This window comes from Herpailurus yagouaroundi, unplaced genomic scaffold (assembly GCF_014898765.1).
Source record: "Herpailurus yagouaroundi ecotype Mexico unplaced genomic scaffold, PumYag 139, whole genome shotgun sequence".
NCBI classification, from domain to species: Eukaryota; Metazoa; Chordata; class Mammalia; order Carnivora; family Felidae; genus Herpailurus; species Herpailurus yagouaroundi.
In genome coordinates this window covers 26,307,834-26,322,354 of record NW_024412394.1, presented here as the reverse complement: position 1 = coordinate 26,322,354, position 14,521 = coordinate 26,307,834, and the positions used below count along the sequence as shown (strand labels likewise).

The following is a 14,521-nucleotide window of genomic DNA, read 5'->3' as shown; positions in this document are numbered from 1 at the left end:
GGGTACAAGTGCCCCTATGCATCAGTACTCCTGTGTCCCTTGGATAAATTCCTAGCAGTGCTATTGCTGGGTCATAGGGTAGGTCTATTCTTAATTTTCTGAGGAACTTCCACACTGCTTTCCAGAGCGGCTGCACCAATTTGCATTCCCACCAACAGTGCAAGAGGGTTCCCGTTTCTCCACATCCTCTCCAGCATCTATAGTCTCCTGACTTGTTCATTTTGGCCACTCTGACTGGCGTGAGGTGATACCTGAGTGTGGTTTTGATTTGTATTTCCCTGATAAGGAGCGACGCTGAACATCTTTTCATGTGCCTGTTGGCCATCCGGATGTCTTCTTTAGAGAAGTGTCTATTCATGTTTTCTGCCCATTTCTTCACTGGGTTATTTGCTTTTCGGGTGTGGAGTTTGGTGAGCTCTTTATAGATTTTGGATACTAGCCCTTTGTCCGATATGTCATTTGCAAATATCTTTTCCCATTACGTTGGTTGCCTTTTCGTTTTGTTGGTTGTTTCCTTTGCTGTGCAGAAGCTTTTTATCTTCATAAGGTCCCAGTAATTCACTTTTGCTTTTAATTCCCTTGCCTTTGGGGATGTGTCGAGTAAGAGATTGCTACAGCTGAGGTCAGAGAGGTCTTTTCCTGCTTTCTCCTCTAAAGTTTTGATGGTTTCCTGTCTCACATTCAGGTCCTTTATCCATTTTGAGTTTATTTTTGTGAATGGTGTGAGAAAGTGGTCTAATTTCAACCTTCTGCATGTTGCTGTCCAGTTCTCCCAGCACCATTTGTTAAAGAGACTGTCTTTTTTCCATTGGATGTTCTTTCCTGCTTTGTCAAAGATGAGTTGGCCATACGTTTGTAGGTCTAGTTCTGGGGTTTCTATTCTATTCCATTGGTCTATGTGTCTGTTTTTGTGCCAATACCATGCTGTCTTGATGATGACAGCTTTGTAGTAGAGGCTAAAGTCTGGGATTGTGATGCCTCCTGCTTTGGTCTTCTTCTTCAAAATGACTTTGGCTATTCGGGGCCTTTTGTGGTTCCATATGAATTTTAGGATTGCTTGTTCTAGTTTCGAGAAGAATGCTGGTGCAATTTTGATTGGGATTGCATTGAATGTGTAGATAGCTTTGGGTAGTATTGACATTTTGACAATATTTATTCTTCCAATCCATGAGCAGGGAATGTCTTTCCATTTCTTTAAATCTTCTTCAATTACCTTCATAAGCTTTCTATAGTTTTCAGCATACAGATCCTTTACATCTTTGGTTAGATTTATTCCTAGGTATTTTATGCTTCTTGGTGCAATTGTGAATGGGATCAGTTTCTTTATTTGTCTTTCTGTTGCTTCATTGTTAGTGTATAAGAATGCAACTGATTTCTGTACATTGATTTTGTATCCTGCGACTTTGCTGAATTCATGTATCAGTTCTACCAGACTTTTGGTGGAGTCTATCGGATTTTCCATGTATAATATCATGTCATCTGCAAAAAGCGAAAGCTTGACTTCATCTTTGCCAATTTGGATGCCTTTGATTTCCTTTTGTTGTCTGATTGCTAATGCTAGAACTTCCAGCACTATGTTAAACAACAGTGGTGAGAGTGGGCATCCCTGTCGTGTTCCTGATCTCAGGGAAAAAGCTCTCAGTTTTTCCCCGTTGAGGATGATGTTAGCTGTGGGCTTTTCATAAATGGCTTTTATGATCTTTAAGTATGTTCCTTCTATCCCGATTTTCTCAAGGGTTTTTATTAAGAAAGGGTGGTGGATTTTGTCAAAGGCCTTTTCTGCATCGATTGACAGGATTATATGGTTTTTCTCTTTTTTTTTTTTGTTAATGTGATGTATCACGTTGATTGATTTGCGAATGTTGAACCAGCCCTGCATCCCAGGAATGAATCCCACTTGATCATGGTGAATAAATCTTTTTATACACTGTTGAATTCGATTTGCTAGTATCTTATTGAGAATTTTTGCATCCATATTCATCAGGGATATTGGCCTGTAGTTCTCTTTTTTGACTGGGTCTCTGTCTGGTTTAGGAATCAAAGTAATACTGGCTTCATAGAATGAGTCTGGAAGTTTTCCTTCCCTTTCTATTTCTTGGAATAGCTTGAGAAGGATAGGTATTATCTCTGCTTTAAACGTCTGGGAGAACTCCCCTGGGAAGCCATCTGGTCCTGGACTCTTATTTGTTGGGAGATTTTTGATAACCGATTCAATTTCTTCGCTGGTGATGGGTCTGTTCAAGCTTTCTATTTCCTCCTGATTGAGTTTTGGAAGAGTGTGGGTGTTCAGGAATTTGTCCATTTCTTCCAGGTTGTCCAATTTGTTGGCATATAATTTTTCATAGTATTCCCTGATAATTGTTTGTATCTCTGAGGGATTGGTTGTAATCATTCCATTTTCATTCATGATTTTATCTATTTGGGTCATCTCCCCTTTCTTTTTGAGAAGCCTGGCTAGAGGTTTCTCAATTTTGTTTATTTTTTCAAAAAACCAACTCTTGGTTTCATTGATCTGCTCTACAGTTTTTTTAGATTTTATATTGTTTATTTCTGCTCTGATCCTATTATTTCTCTTCTCTGCTGGGTTTAGGCTGCCTTTGCTGTTCTGCTTCTATTTCCTTTAGGTGTGCTGTTAGATTTTGTATTTGGGATTTTTCTTGTTTCTTGAGATAGGCCTGGATTGCAATGTATTTTCCTCTCAGGACTGCCTTCGCTGCGTCCCAAAGCGTTTGGATTGTTGTATTTTCATTTTCGTTTGTTTCCATATATTTTTTAATTTCTTCTCGAATTGCCTGGTTGACCCACTCATTCGTTAGTAGGGTGTTCTTTAACCTCCATGCTTTTGGAGGTTTTCCAGACTTTTTTCTGTGGTTGATTTCAAGCTTCATAGCATTGTGGTCTGAAAGTATGCATGGTATGATTTCAATTCTTGTAAACTTATGAAGGGCTGTTTTGTGACCCAGTATATGATCTATCTTGGAGAATGTTCCATGTGCACTCGAGAAGAAAGTATATTCTGTTGCTTTGGCATGCAGAGTTCTAAATATATCTGTCAAGTCCATTTGATCCAATGTCTCATTCAGGGCCCTTGTTTCTTTATTGACCGTGTGTCTAGATGATCTATCCATTTCTGTAAGTGGGGTGTTAAAATCCCCTGAATTACCACATTCTTCTCAATAAGGTTGCTTATGTTTATGAGTAATTGTTTTATATATTTGGGCGCTCCGGTATTCGGCGCATAGACATTTATAATTGTTAGCTCTTCCTGATGGATAGACCCTGTCACTATTATATAATGTCCTTCTTCATCTCTTGTGACAGCCTTTAATTTAAAGTCTAGTTTGTCTGATATAAGTATGGCTACTCCAGCTTTCTTTTGGCTTCCAGTAGCATGATAAATAGTTCTCCATCCCCTCACTCTCAATCTAAAGGTGTCCTCAGGTCTAAAATGAGTCTCTTGTAGACAGCAAATAGATGGGTCTTGTTTTTTTATCCATTCTGATACCCTATGTCTTTTGGTTGGCGCATTTAATCCATTTACATTCAGTGTTATTATAGAAAGATATGGGTTTAGAGTCATTGTGATGTCTGTATGTTTTATGCTTGTAGTGATGTCTCTGGTACTTTGTCTCACAGGGTCCCCCTTAGGATCTCTTGTAGGGCTGGTTTAGTGGTGACAAATTCCTTCAATTTTTGTTTGTTTGGGAAGACCTTTATCTCTCCTTCTATTCTAAATGACAGACTTGCTGGATAAAGGATTCTCGGCTGCATATTTTTTCTGTCTAACACACTGAAAATCTCGTGCCAATTCTTTCTGGCCTGCCAAGTTTCAAAAGAGAGATCAGTCACGAGTCTTATCGGTCTCCCTTTATATGTGAGGGCACGGTTACCCCTTGTTGCTTTAAGAATTTTCTCTTTATCCTTGTATTTTGCCAGTTTCACTATGATATGTCGTGCAGAAGATCGATTCAAGTTACGACTGAAGGGAGTTCTCTGTGCCTCTTGGATTTCAATGCCTTTTTCCTTCCCCACTTCAGGGAAGTTCTCAGCTATTATTTCTTCAAGTACCCCTTCAGCACCTTTCCCTCTCTCTTCCTCCTCTGGGATACCAATTATGCGTATATTATTTCTTTTTAGTGTATCACTTAGTTCTCTAATTTTCCCCTCATACTCCTGGATTTTTTTATCTCTCTTTTTCTCAGCTTCCTCTTTTTCCATAACTTTATCTTCTAGTTCACCTATTCTCTCCTCTGCCTCTACAACGAGCCGTGGTGGTTTCCATTTTGTTATGCATTTCGTTTAAAGCGTTTTTTAGCTCCTCGTGACTGTTCCTTAGTCCCTTGATCTCTGTAGCAAGAGATTCTCTGCTGTCAGCTATACTGTTTTCAAGCCCAGCGATTAATTTTATGACTATTATTGTAAATTCACTTTCTGTTATATTATTTAAATCCTTTTTGATCAGCTCATTAGCTGTTGTTATTTCCTGGAGATTCTTCTGAGGGGAATTCTTCCGCTTGGTCATTTTGGATAGTCCCTGGCATGGTGAGGACCTGCAGGGCACTTCCCCTGTGCTGTGGTGTATAACTGGAGTGGGTGGGCGGAGCCGCAGTCAGACCTGATGTCTGCCCCCAGCCCACCGCTGGGGCCACAGTCAGACTGGTGCGTGCCTTCTCTTCCCCTCTCCTAGGGGCGGGATTCACTGTGGGGTGGGGTGGCCTGTCTGGGCTACTTGCACACTGCCAGGCTTGTGATGCTGGGGATCTGGCGTCTTAGCTGGGGTGGGTAGGCAAGGTGCACAGGGGCAGGAGGGGCAGGCTTAGCTTGCTTCTCCTTAGGTGATCCACTTCAGGAGGGGCCCTGTGGCCGCAGGAGGGAGTCAGATCCGCTGCCAGAGATTTGGCTCCGCAGAAGCGCAGAGTTGGGTGTTTGTGCGGAGCGAGCAAGTTCCCTGGCAGGAACTGGTTCTCTTTGGGATTTTGGCTGGGGGATGGGCGGGGGAGATGGCGCTGGCGAGCGCCTTTGTTCCCCACCAAACTGAGATCTGTCGTCAGGGGGCTCAGCCGCTCTCCTTCCCTTTGTCCTCCAGCCTTCCCGCTTTCTGAGCAGAGCTGTTAACTTATGACCTCCCAGCCGCTAAGTCGCGCTTGCTGTCGGAACACAGTCCGTCAGGCCCCTCCGCTTTTTGCAAGCCAGACTCGGGGGCTCTGCTTGGCCGGTGAGCCGCCCCTCCGCCCCTGCTCCCTCCCGCTGGTCCGTGGAGCGCACACTGCCTCGCCGCCCTTCCTACCCTCTTCCGTGGGCCTCTCGTCTGTGCTTGGCTCTGGCGACTCCGTTCTGCTAATCCTCTGGTGGTTTTCTGGGTTATTTAGGCAGGTGTAGGTGGAATCTAAGTGATCAGCAGGATGCACGGTGAGCCCAGAGTCCTCCTACGCCGCCATCTTCCTATCGCTCTTATCACTTTGTTCTAAAATTGTTTTTTAAAAGATGGGGTGCCTGGGTGGCTCAGTCGGTTAAGGGTCTGACCTTCAGCTAATGTTCTAATCCTTCCTCTCTCATAACTTGCCTGGTAAGGAGTCTTGGGAATTAGATGCTCAGGATGCTATATTCTTATCTAATAAGTGTCCTTAACATTACACCCATTTGATAGACATACCACCCTGGGAAGGAATATTTAGACTATAAAAAATCTTGGAATCAGAAATGAGACAGTAATGGAGCAAACAGTAGATGCAATTTTTTGTTTCATTTTTAACCATTTCATCCAAATGAGGAGGATTCATTTCCTGTAAGAATCTTGTGTTGTGAGTTGTATTTTCTTTCCTGGTTAAGCACAATTAGCAGTCAAGGCAAAATTAAAATAGGGTCAATAAATTTTAGCAACTGTCCCAGAAGCCACTCTGCAGCAGCATGTAATAAACATGTGTTAATAATTAATTATGTGTGCCAGGCTGCTGCCACAATGTAGCAGTTCTCCTGGAACTTCTCCGCCTCCCATTTTTTCACAGACCAACCAGATCACCCCAACCACGTTCTAACTACTAAAATGTGTTACTGCTCATGTTGCCCCCGTTGCTCTAAGATGTCTTCAACCCTGAGCCACTGCTGCTAAGATTGATACTGGGTTTGCTGCTGCTACATACAAGGAGAGCCAGGAAAGGGGAATTCTTCAGCTACAGTCAAAACATGTGTGCTCAACAGAGAACTCGATGCAAACTCAGGGAATAGTTTTTGTTACATGCCATGAAGGCGCCACCAGGGATGGAGAGATCATCCGCTTACTGCCATAGGCAGTCCTGATCAAAATGTCAGTAGGTAACCAAAGGTAGATGTGAACCCAAGTTAGCTGTGAGTTAATTGTACAACACAAGATAAATCAATTAACCTTTATGTATTTCAGTTTGATGACAAATAATGCAGATGAATTTTTATTTTCAAGTTCACGGGGTCTGAAAATGTATATAGGGCACCTGGGTGGCTCAGTTGGTCAAGACTTTGACTTTGGGTCAGGTCATGATCACATGATTCATGAGTTCGAGCCCCACATAGGGCTCTGCACTGGTAATGGGGAGCTTGCCTGGGATTCTCTCTCTCTCCCTCTCTCTCTGCCCTCCCTCACTCACACTTTCTCTCTCTCTCTCTCTCTCTCTCTCTCTCTCTCTCTCTAAAAATAAATAAATAAACTTAAAAAAAAAAAAAAAGAAAGTGTGAGGCACCTGGGTGGCTCAGTCGGTTGAGCATCCAACTTTGGCTCAGGTGGTGATCTTGTGGTTTGTGAGTTCGAGCCCCACATCGAGCTCAGTGCTGACAGCTCAGAGCCTGGAGCCTGCTGCTGATTCTGTGTCTCCTGTCTCTCTGCCCTCCCTTGCTCACATTCTGTCAATATCTCTCACAAAAATAAGTAAGCATTAATTTTTTAAGTGCATATAAAAGTGTTTTTGAAAAATACAAAGTACCATATAAAGGTATGAAGGGATTTTTTGTTTTATGAGAAATGGTAGAAATCTATATCACTTTATGGAAATTTCCAAATTGGACCATCTGTATACCTGATTTAATAAGCATACTATCTGTATTCATCACTATCGAGCCTATCAGGAATGGTGAATTTTATTTTAATTCAAACTGATGACCGGTTGTTTATTTGTACATGAACTCAAACTGTTGTTGATGTTTGGGAGCACTCATTACAATAGTTCAAATAGAGAAAAATTCTCATTTTTAATGGAAGTGGTACCATATAAACCATAATTACTCTCTTGAGTATTTCAATTAAGTGATAAAATATCTATGCTTAGAAATTTTGGGGTCTACAACCCAATATAATAACCAAACAAACCAAAATTATAAAAACTTGAGGACATAATTCTTTCCCTCTCTCTGGCTTATTTCATTATTATTCCTTTCTTGTAAGACTAAATGTATACTGTATACTGTATAACATGTATATACATATACACTATGTATATAATTTATACATTTTAGACTCAATTATTAGGGTTATCTCTCTAAAATGCTATGATATGATATCTAGAAACTAGAGCTCTGTAATTTTTAAGTAATTATTAACATTTATTGTTCTAAGCCGCAGTTTCTATATTTAATAAATCTTAAATCAGGAGATACAATTGATGATTTCATTAGTATAAATTGGGGAATTACAGACTTTGTAAAGTTTCAAAATATTTTCTTCATAAATATTCAGAAAAACTCAAGACACAAAGGATTCATTGAAAAAATTACTACACAGCCTAAAAGCGTAAAGAATCCTTTCAAAAAGGATAAGTTCACACTTCTCTGCTAATGGATCATCAAATGTCTTTTCAGCGAAACAACAGAATGACTCTTTTTCAATGGCTTAACATTGACATCTTCCACAGCCTTCAAGTCCTGTCCAAGGCAGCACAGATTGGATATTATGGGGAAAAAGACACTGCTCTTCACATTTGTCATATATCACAGAAAGAGAGATGCACATTTTCTTGATATTTTTAGGTTCAATGAGCACTGTTGAACTAAATTTAATATGGCATATGGATTACTCAGCCCATAAAGTTTATTACAAAAATATACATCTGACAGTAGTCATTACTTATGATTTTCTTTAGAAGTTCTATTTTGAAAATTTTATATTTTATTTTACTAATTGCCACTAATTTTTCATTTTTTTATTATAGTTGTATTTGAAAACATGTTTTTAGTACTTGTGAGATAATAGAGATATATATATTTGTCTCTGCCTCCAGTTACTGGCACAAAACTCCTAAAACCCTTGTAATTTCTTAAGTGATAACACTATGAGCATCTCTTGTTCTAATATTTGTCTTTGACCCTGTCCCTTCATACCAGGCTTCTAAAACTTTAGTAATTTGTAAGTGATAAATGCAGTAGGAGCATATTCTGTTCTAATAAGGGACTCTGGGTGGGATTCTGGATGGCTCCTTGGTGGGGGCTGGTCACCAGATAGACCAAACTTATGATTGATGCTTGGAATTTTCAGTCTAAGCCCCCCACCCTCCACAGAGGAGAGAGGGGCTGGAAATGGGGTTAATAACTGATCATGCTTACACAAGGAAGCCTCCACAAAATCCCAGTATCTCTCAGAGAGCTTCCAGGTGGGCAAATGCATCCTCATCAGGAGGGTGAAGCACCCAACTCCACAGGTGCAGAAACTTCTGCTCTTGGACCCTCCTATTCCTTACCCTATGTATCTCTTCATCTGGATGTTCATCTGTTTTCTTTATCATGTCCTTTAATAAACTAGTAAATGTGTTTCCCTGAGTACTGTGAACACCTCTAGCAAATTAATCAAACAATCTTTGGAATGTCTGATCTATAGCCAGTTGGTCAGAAGCACTGGTGATAACCTGGGCTTGCAACTGATTTCTGAGGTATGAATTGTAGGTGGGGGGCAGGGGGCAGCAGTCTCATGGGACACCTAACTTGTAAGGTCTGACACTGTCTCCAGGTAGGTAGTGTCCAAGTTGAAATAAATGGTAGGACACTCAAATAGTGTCACAGAGAATTGCATGTATGGGGGAAAACCTCCACACATTTGGCAATCAGAAGTGAAGTGTTTTATTTGAGGAGTAAAGGAGACTCATGGGAAAGAAAAACACCATAGAAAAGTAGGGTTTTCCCTACATAGGAAAGTAGAAAATGGAATTTTTGTACTATAGTACTATTTGTGAAAGACAAACAGTTCTTCCTGAGTGTTTATTCATAGCTTTTCTCTAAGTATTTTCTCAAAATATAGGTTTGTGATGCAAAGTCAGTTGATTTTAAAGTGAAAAAATCAATCTATCAAACAATATGAACTGTATTCCCTGAAATGGATAATTTGCTATTGAATCATGCAAATACATCAGTAACCTGAGGTCTTCCATTGCCCCCTCCCACCATCATGTTACCAGCAAAACATTCTGAATTCCTTTAAAAGTATTATTATATAAAACAAGAAATCGCTTATTAATAGAATAAGTCCAAATGATGAGTTTAAAACTGTTACTATTTGGCAGACTAGAGGAAGAACTATGCTTGTTTATTTTTATTTCATTCCCATTACCTTTATTAAAGCTGCCTTTTTGTGTTCTATATCACAGGGTAGCTCTGGTTCATGATGGGATGTTGATGTACTTGGATAAGACCGTTTATCCCTGTCATTGATTTTAGTGACTGTGCTTCCTTTAAAAATAACTCATTCTTGCATTGTACTACATATATCTTGTTTAATGTATATAATTTTTAAAATTCAGTTTTTGAAGCTTTGAAAAACAGACCTTGTACATATGGTACAACAGCTTGACCTAACTGTTCAACTTTCTTCTACTCTACTCCGTGTATCATATTTTTAAGCCTTATCTTGAAAATAGGAGTTTGAAATGATAATATACTTTAGAAATATTAAGTAATAGAAACTTCAGGGTAAAAATGGGGAAAAGAACCGGATACCAGACTGTCAGTTAGTGCATAGCAAAATGAACCACCCTCCCCTCTCCCAAAATGATGGGGGTGGAGAACAAGCCAAGAATTCAAGAAAAAAATAATTTTATGCCATTCTATGATATAACTAACCTTTTATATGTCCAAGAAGAGACAACACAAGATGCTGGTACAGAGTGTTGCATTTCTAAAGGTGCTGTCATTGCCCCCAGCTTCCTCCCCTCAGTAAAAAGAGGAGTCATAAATAATCCTAAATCTTTAATTATACCATCAAATTCAGAGAAAAGCAGCCTAAGAAACTGAATAGGAAGTCATGGGGAAAATAAGGGAAAACTCTGAAGAACAGAAGCCCAGAAGACTGCTAATGGATCTGAGGGGAGGCAGAAAAGGTAAAGCTGCATCGCTCTCTGCCAGGAACTGGACTAATTTGGGGTATTGTACAGCTGCAGTCTTCAGAAGTGTGATAAAAACCTAGATGGGTTGAGTGGGCTCTAAGAAAGGGCGTTTATGAGGATCTCAAGAGTGATTTTCAGCCATATTCATTATGCCCTTTGCTACTCATACTTCGTTATTAAATCTTTAATGCTGTTATTCTGTCCAATTTGTTTTCTTCCGCAATATCGATTTAATCTAAATTATTTTTTACTATATTTCACTTTGTGTTTCTCTTACCGAATTTATATTCTTAATAAGCACTACAGCACAAAGTACTCATGGGAAAGCTGTTTCTTAGATTTTGTATGTCCCCAAATTTTCTGACTTTCAACTGTATTTTGAATCCTTCTTTTCTGTCTTCCTACCCGATCTCAGTCATTCATAAGGGTGGGCATCTCTATCCAGTCCAAGACTGCTATGTTGCTTAACACCAGGGGACCCCCTTTGCATTGTATTCTATGTGAATTTTTCTCCTTGGAGTTGGTTTTGGTTTTCTTTGCTATCATATAATGTGACTCATTTCTCCTAATATACCTCAAAATTTCTAAAACTGAAATTAGCTTATTTTCTTTGTTAAAAGGCCAATTTTCAAAAAGATATATAAAATGAGCACACATCAAAAATTTTATTTAACCTCTTAATGAGGGAACTGGTAAGATACTATGACTAGTTCAGAGGAGGAGTCAAGGAATATATATATATATATATATATATATATATATATGAGATTAAGGAATTTTGAAGCGAATTTTCAAATAGAGACTTTACAAAGCAAGTCTAACTATGGAGTAACAATCAGTTGCACTTCACCAGGCACAATCAGTTTGAATTGCTATAGACAAGAATAACTCAAATTATTATTAGTTTTCATCAACTTACAGTTGTAAAATATCTGAAAGATAAAGACAGGTGAGGAGCACCTGAATGGGTAAGCTAGATTTTTTTTTCCTATTTCAGATTCTTTCACAATTTCTCCTGATACCTTTCTCTGAACCATTCTTTGAAATCCAAGCGTTGCTTGTGTTTATTCTTACAGAGCCTGAAACATGGGGGGAGAGATAACTTAAGTTTCCTGGCATTCTTAATGAGATGTTAAAGAAACATTTGTCTGGGGTTCAGTGATACTTTACATTTCACTTTGGTTTCTTTTTTTTTTTTTCTCTTTCAAATTGATGTGAGCTCTGACACAGAGATATTTCAAGTTTATCTAGATCCTTGAGCATATCCAGGGTCCTTTCAGATGTCCATAACATCAAAATTATTTTTTTCAAAATTATTTTTTAATAAAACCAAGATATTTGCCTTTTTCACTGTGTTGATGGACATTTGCACTCAGGGTACAAAAGTCACAGTAGATACAGTATCTGGCACCTAGTGTCATGGCGGAGTATATTTGTACACCCAAATTGTACTCATTTTATTCTATTCCACTATGCACTCAAAGTAAAAGTCAACATAAAAATGCCCTAATGGTGCAGAAAATGCATTCATTTTTTAAAATTCTCAATCCTTGTGTATGCAGCTTTTTAATGTGCTGTGCATAAAAGCAAAAGTATACATCAAAGCAAGTCTGGTGCATACCAATATATAATCACTGTCTTGAGGAATAACACTTGTGCAATTTTTTTAAGTTGCTAGTTGAAGTAGCCATTATGAAAACATGACTTGAAAAATAACTAAAAGATAATCTGTGGCTCTTCAAATCTGAATATTTTGCAGCCATTTTTCTCAAAAATTAACAAAGTAAGCCTGCCATTTTGAGGAAAGCAGCTGACAGTATTTGTTTCCCAATAAAAAACCTCAAGATTTCTAGTAAAAATTAGAATTTTGGAAAATGTATATTCTTCACAATGAGCTTCAGAGCTCCACCATGGTTTTTGATGAGTTCAGTAGTAATAATAACTAATGTGATTTTTTAATATGATATAATAAAATATGTCAATCTTTGAAAGATACCCATTACTCAGTGAATCAGTATTTTTCAAATAACCAATAAATGATGTTACAGAATCCTTCAAAGGTAAAATATCCATTTAAAATGCAAGAAATACCAATGGAATTTTAATGTAACAGAGGATGTAAAGATTATTAGTATAGTTCCAGATTCCACATTGCAACTATACTTTAAGGAACTACCTCTTATCCAATTTGTATATGTTTAAAAAGACAGTTTAAATAATGCTAATTTTCCAGTTACATTCTCTGTGAAGCTGGAGTTCATGTACTTCCACCAAAGCAACAATTCACAATAGATTGAATACAGAAGTAGGTATGAAAATCCAACAGCTTTTGTTAAACTTAACATTGAAAATTATTGTAAAAGTAAAGAATACTCCTCTCACTATTTTTGTTTTGTAAGATATAATTACTTTTCACAAAATATGTTATTTAGGTTAATGCGTAATGGATTTTATTATTGTTATTTTTAAATAAGCTACTCAATAAATATTTGAAAAATTTCTCAGCTTTAAATTCTTTTTTTTTTCAGTTTTAAATTCTAATCCAATAAATATTAAAAGATGCAAATAATGTAAACAAAAGCTCTTTGGGATTCCTCAATTGATTTTAAATTTATTAAAGAGTCCTTAGACCTAAAAGTTTGAAAACTGATTGTAACAACTTTTATTTTAAAATACATGTACAATATCATTTTGCTCTAATGAAAAATTCTCTCTCTACATATCTATCCATTTATCTGTATTAAAGCTGGCCACTTTTGAGGGTTGTAATTTCAGGTTGGTTTAGTATGCTAATGTTGGTATTTTTCTTAAAGTCATTATCTTAAATACGTATATTCACAATAATAAAAGAAAAAAAGGAAATAAAGATACTCAAAAATATTAAAAATATATATTTCACAAATGTCTGAGAATTCAGTAAATACATAATAAATACACAGTAAGAATTAATTGCTTTGATTTTGGATCAATTGGAAACCAAAAGAGAAAGAAATGAAAATTGACCCCTGTAGTTTCCTATGGCTGCTGTAGCAAATTACTATAAATTTAGTGTCTTAAAACAAGAGAAAGTTATTTTTTTACAGTTCTGGAAGCCATAAGTCCAAAATGTGTCTTCGAAGCCTCAAATGATGTTGCAGCTTTGGCTCTTTCTGGAGGCTTTAGATGAGAACCTGTTCCTTGCCTCTCCAGCTTCTGGTGGCCACTTGCCTTCCTTGGCTTGTGGCTGCATCATGCCAGTCTCCACCTCTGTAGTCACATAGCCTATCCTCTTCCATTGTCAAATCTCCCTCAGCTTCCCTTTTAGAAGGACACATGTGACTAAATTTTAACACAACCAGATAATCCACAATAATCTCATCTCAGAGACTTTCATTTAGTTACACCTGCAAAGTCTCTTTTACCATATAAGATTAACATTCACAGGTTCCAGCAATTCGGACATGGATATCTTTGGTGGCCATTATCCAACCTATCACAACCACTGCTTCACATCATGTACAGAAATCGATTCTACATAAAATATAGATCTTTAAAAAGCTTACAAAAGATAAGCTAAGAAAATAACCTTATAATTTTGAAGCAAAGATATCTTAAAGGTGACATAAAAAGCACTAATTACAACCATAAAGGAAACAATAAATAGACCTGCGCCAAAATTAAGACCATATGGGGCACCTGGGTGGCTCAGTTGGTTAAACATCAGACTACTGATACCAGTTCACATCATGATCTCACAGCTGTGGGATCAAGCCCCACATGGAGCTCCAAGCTGATGGAGCTCCAAGCCGAGCAAGGGGCCTCCCTGGGATTCTCTTCTGACCCTCCCTGACTTGTGGGTGCACACACTCTCTCTCTAAATAAGTAAACATTAAAAAAAAGATTGTTAAAAAAATCTATGTACTTACATATATGTCTAAAGTTTATTATTAAGTGAAGAGAGAAAGATGAATAAGGCTACTTATTGCATTATTTTTTTTAAAAACTTTTTAATGTTCATTTATTTTTGAGAGAGAGTGAAAGAAAGGGTGGGAGAGGAGCAGAGAGACAGGGAGACAGAGAATCCAAAGCAGGCTCCATGCTGTCAGCCCAAAGTCGGCTGTGGGGCTTGAACCCACAAACTGTGAGATCATGACCTGAGCCACCCAGGCATCCCCATTATTTTATTTTAAAAAATTAAGGCTATATAA

The 14,521-nt window shown here is 38.0% G+C and overlaps 1 protein-coding gene across 1 annotated transcript in view; it reads left to right on the top strand.

Annotated features, from left to right (window-relative positions):
* LOC121029631 (protein eyes shut homolog) overlaps nt 1-14,521 on the top strand; it is a 790,730-nt gene that overhangs the window by 470,943 nt on the left and 305,266 nt on the right. The window lies entirely within an intron of this gene.